Here is a 5700-nt window from a genome sequence, read left to right as displayed (position 1 = left end):
TAATAATGCTATTTGAAAAAAGGAGTTTTGTGCTATACTCTTTAGCAGGGTCCCAGGGAGGAAGTAGTGAAAGAAAAGACCAAAGACGTGTTTCATTCTGGCTTTGTACTTACCGGGAATATGAAACTGAGCAATTCAATCATTTATCAAATTTCCTTTTCTGTATCTGTGAAAGTAGATAGTAACACACACTGTGATAACTCATTGATTTTCCACAATTCAATATTGATATACATGAATATTTCCCCCAATAGTAAACATTATAAGAGTTTGTGTCTCTATTATTATTTTAAAAAATAAAATCAAAATCAAATCAAGTCTCTTGAGATGCTCTCTTACCATTCTGGAATTTGCTTTATTCCATCAGCCACCTAAGGAAATTCACTCAAGAGGTTACCTTTTTTTGCTGAGATGATCAGTTCCCACCATAGAGGCTAAAGGAGCTCTCCCTCTGAGGTCACTGACTCTTACAGGATAAAATGGAATGAAGCCATGAACTTTGCATTGTGCAATAATTGTTCAAGTAGAAGCTATATGATACCTCCACAATATCCAGATAAAAACAGAGACGTGTACTCTATGTGCTAATATTCAGGAGAAGAGACACCGCTTAGAAATTTATGGTCAAGGTGAAGTAGGGTGAGAGAGATATCCTTTGGAAGGATGATCCAATTGAATAATCCCAGTTCAAGTTCGGAATTAGAAGGCCTGTCTCTTCTTTAACCGTAGAAAATAGATTCTGGTACAGCCACTCGGAGTCCAGTCTTGTCTGATTTAGTCAGAACATTTAGCATCCTTTATGAAAGGTCTTTAAAATTAATGAGTCTCCAAAGAGGAGGAATTTCCCCAGTGGTTTCCCCTTAAACTGAACCAAGCTAGAGAAAGTATTTGAGGAAAATTTTCTGAGTTGACCAATTAAGCCAGTTGCCAATGAGCAACTCTGCTGTGTGATCACTAGGGACAACTACTATCCGAGAATTCCACAGGGGTATCCACATTCTTTTCCTGTAATACAACCTTCTGATGTTGTGTTCCAGACAGGTTCCCAATGAACATTGTTGAGTGCACACACTCATTTCAACCTGAACTCACAGCACATGTGTGATGCACTAATTCAGCACTATCCTAGGCATCTGAGGGTCTAGAGTCTAGTTATGGATTTGTCATGTGGTACCTTGATCTTCCACAAGTACTGAGGCTCTTACATGGGCTCCTCATCTGGGGTGCGAGGTAATTGATTAATGGACATCATGGATCCTTCCAGCTCTAAAATTCTACAAGCTTTTTCCTGAGAGGCAGAAAATTTATGAAGGATTTCCCCATAATCATTCCTTCTGATCTTTGACTTTATTTTTGCTTATCTTACTTTTTTTTTTGTTTCTTGATTAACTTTCTTCTCTGCTGATGCTTTCTTAGTCATTAAAAGGTGATGTTCTGTTCTTTTTTGTTTTGTTTTGTAACTGTATTTATATTTCCAACTCTGCCTTACCATGTTTTTCTTATTTGTTTCTCCCTTCCCATCTCCCTCCAAACTTCATGGACTTAAACTCACATACCTTCTCATCATTGCTGCCATTTATTTTTAGCCATATTCAGCCTCCTTGTCTCATGTCCATTATCAATAATACATTTTTATTCCATATGTAACAAATATTTATTGAATTCCTGCTGTGAGCCAGGCCTTACTTCCAAGGGGATACTTCAGTGTACAAAATAGGCAATAATTTTGTCCTCATAGAGACAGTGTTCTTGGAGAGAGGAAAGCAGATCACAAGTAATAAGAATATGTGCATTAACATTTTTTAAATGTTTATTTATTTTAGAGAGAGACAGAGAGTGAGCAGGGGAGGGACAGAGCAAGAGGGAGACACAGAGTCTGAAGCAGGCTTCAGGCTTTGAGCTGGCAGCATAGAGACTGACGCAAAGCTCAAACCCATGAACTGCGAGATTATGACCTGAGCCGATGTCGGAGGCTTAACAGACTGAGCCACCTAGGCCCCGCAAGAATATGCACATTTAATAATGTGCTGGAGGGGAAGCATAATGGGGTGAGGGCGATGTGAGAATGCCAGAAAAGTGATGTTCTAGAGAAGATGGCTGCAGAGAGCTATTCTGTGTTACGGGAAGGCTTCTGTGAGGCAACAAACAGATCTATGAAGTGATGCACCAGCAAGGGGAAGGGAAGAAAAGGCTTAGGGCAGAGGCAGCTTCGTGTGAAAAGGTCTTCTCTGAAGCCAAAATAAGCAAACCAAATTTTCCATAAATATCCAAAATATCTAAAGTCTATGCTAGTGATGACAGCTTGCCTTTTATATTCATGGCAAGGGTCAGTTAAGTCTGTGCTGTTTCTTCTGACTGAATGGGTGGGTAAGTGCATATGGAGGCTGTACTCAGACCCATTTTCCTTTTTCTCCCACACAGATACATTTATTTGTTCAGAGGTCATTATCCTTGCCACAGTTTCCATGTAATAGTAGGTTACAGACATTTTTCTTTAAAAAAATTTTTGTCACATTTTCTTCAATTTTTGAGAGAAAGAGAAAGACAGAGCATGAGATAGTGAGGGGCAGAGAGAGAAAGAGACCCAGAATCCGAAGCAGGCTCCAGGCTCTGAGCTGTCAGCAAAGAGCCCGACGTGGGGTTCCAACCCATGAACCATGAGATCATGACCTGAGTTGAAGTCAGAAGCTGAACCGAATGAGGCCCCCGGGCACCCCAGTGTTTTTTTTTTCAATGTCATGTTCAAACTTACACTTTCCGTGTCTACTTAATGGTGTTGATGTTCCACACTTTATTAAATTATTCCCTACTACTGGACATTTAGGGTGTTTTTATTTTGATTTTTTACTACTTCAGATAAATATATCACTAATTTAGACCATTTGATTCCTTTAGTCATCTTATAAACTTTATTATTGCCCCATGGTTAATTTACATGGATTTTTTTTATGATTTAAAAGGAAATTATGATGCATGATACATTTCACATTTGTTAAGAGGATAAATTTCGTGTTGTATCCTTATCACAATACATTCTTTTAAGCTTATTAGTTTTAAGAACTACAATAAATTTTTTTAAAGGCAACAAAAGTATTTTGAATCCATTAGGAAAAGTTCTATATAAATCAACTTTGAAAAGTTCATGCATTATACTTGAAGAAGACCAAGGACCGAGCCCAACATTCAGGTGTCAGGATACTAAAGAGAATCCCACCAAGGAGAGTGAGGAGGATGAATATAAGGACAGGGCAGCTTCATGAAGTACCATCCGCATGTCCATCATTGTGAATTTAGGATTGCAGCAACCACATCTCTTCTGATCTAGCTATCTGTGAGGGCAGCCAGTGACACAGGTGGCAAAGAATTTCACCAAGAGTTGAGCAACGAGCAGAACAAGGTTTATATACTCTTTGAAGGAGGAGAGGGGCCAGATATCAAGAGAAATGTTGATCCCGAGTTTCTGTTAGGCTGCGTCTTTAAACAGTTTTAAAATTTTTCTTAATAGTATTTAAAATTTTTTTTCTATAATCTTTTTTTGAGAGAGACAGACAGAGTGCAAGTAGGGAAAGAACAGACAGGGAGACACAGAATTCAAAGCAAGCTCTAGGCTCTGACTGTCAGCACAAAGCCTGATGTGGGGCTCAGGCTCACGAGTGGTGAGAGCATGACCTGAGCCAAAGTTGGATACTTGACAAACTAAGCAACCCAGCCACCTCAAAAATTTCTTAATTAAAAACATTTTTAAACATTTTATTATTTATTTTTGAAAGAGAGAGAGAGAGAGAGAGAGAGAGAGAGAGAGAGAGACAGAATGTGAGCAAGAGAGGGCTCAGAAAAGGAGGGAGACACAGAATCAGAAGCAGGCTCCAGGCTCTGAGCTGTCAACACAGAGCCCAATGAGAGGCCCAAACCCATGAACTGTGAGATCATAACCTGAGCCGAGGTCGGCCGCCCAATCAACTGAGCCACCCAGGCACCCAAAATTTTCTTAATTTTAGAGAGTGAGCATGAGCAGAGGAGATGTGCAGAGGGAGTGAGAGAGAGAGAGACAGAGAGAGAGAGAATCCCTGCTCAGTGTGGTGCTCAACACGGGGCTTGATTCTATGACTCTGGATCATGACCAGAGCCAAAATTAAGAATTGGACGCTCAACCAAATGAGCCACCCAGGCACCCCTGCGCTAGGCCTTTAAAGGGATTTTAAGGATGTAAGAGGGTTGCAGCTGTGCCCAGGGGATGGTGTGTGGAGGGGCCCACCCTTGGTCAGGTAGAGCAGGAGGTGACAGGTTCTTGGGGGCACTCTGTACCAGGCTTGTCTGGAATATGGGTGTGGTACAGCTAGAAAAGAGTACGTTTATTAGTTGTGGTCTATTTTCTGAGACTGATGGGTACCATGACTGAGCAAAACAGAGTTAGGGCCAAATACAGATGCCTGTAAGTTTTGTCTATAACCTCCCTGGCTAGCGGGCTTTGAGTAAAACCCTTTCAATATCCAAAATATATTTTATTTTTTTTTTTTAAAAGTTTATTGTCAGATTGGTTTCCATACAACACCCAGTGCTCTTCCCCATAAGTGCCCTCCTCCATCACCACCACCTCTTTTCCCCCCTCCCCCTTCCCCTTCAACCCTCAGTTCATTTTCAGTATTTAATAGTCTCTCAAGTTTTGCATCCCTCTCTCTCCCCAACTCTCTTTCCTTCTTCCCCTCCCCCTGGTCCTCCATTAAGTTTCTCCTGTTTTCCTGTTAGACCTACGAGTGCAAATTACGTCTTAAGGAGGTTCTTTGTGCCTCTTGAATTTGAGTGTCTATTTCTTTTCCCAGATTTGGGAAATTCTCAGTTATCATTTGGTCTAGTATCCCTTCAGGACCTTTCTCTCTGTCTTCCTCTTCAGGAATTCCTATGATACAGATGTTGTTCCGTTTGATTGTGTCACTCAGGTCTCAAATTCTCCTTTCCTGCTCCTGGATTAATTTCTCTCTCTTTTTTTCAGCTTCCTCTTTTGCTATAACTCTATCTTCTAGTCCACCTATTCTTTTCTCTGCCTCATCAATCCTTGAGGTGGCTGCATCCATTTTGTTATTCACCTCATTTATAGCCTTTTTTAACTCATCACACCTATTTTCAAAGTGCCTAGTCATTGTCTCAGTTGCTTCTTTGATGCTTTTTTCAACCCCAGCGATTAATTTTATGACAAGTTTTTTAAATTCTTGATCCAGTATGCTATCTAGATCTGCCTTGAGCAGTTCTGTGGCTGACTTCTTCATGGGAGAATTCCTTCGTTTTGTCATTTTTGCTCATTTTCTGTCTCTTGTCAGCTTTAAAATGCTCGTTGTGCACTGTGCACCTGTTATTATTGCTCTGTTAAAGGAGGTTTATTGACTGTCCAGGGCCTGTCATTTCAGGAAATATTCTTTTAATGGTGTCTCTCAGTTTCTCTTGTTGTGCCTTTGAATATTTTATTTCCCTACTCAGCAATATTTGGGACTTGCCATCATGCACACTTTGGCTTGTTTCTTGGTGTAGCCCTAAGAAGGAAAAGAGACAGACAAACACAGAGGGAACAGTAGCACACAAATGCACAGACAAATCAAACAAACAAATACATTAAAAGGGGGAAAGAAAAGAAAGAAAATGGAGAGGAAAGAGACCAAAGAAGGGAAGAAAAAAAAAATAAAAGGGGTCAGAGACAACAAAGAACAA

This window comes from Suricata suricatta, chromosome 11 (genome assembly GCF_006229205.1).
Source record: "Suricata suricatta isolate VVHF042 chromosome 11, meerkat_22Aug2017_6uvM2_HiC, whole genome shotgun sequence".
NCBI classification, from domain to species: Eukaryota; Metazoa; Chordata; class Mammalia; order Carnivora; family Herpestidae; genus Suricata; species Suricata suricatta.
The sequence above is the reverse complement of the archived record's forward strand: the minus strand, read 5'-3'. Positions refer to the sequence as shown.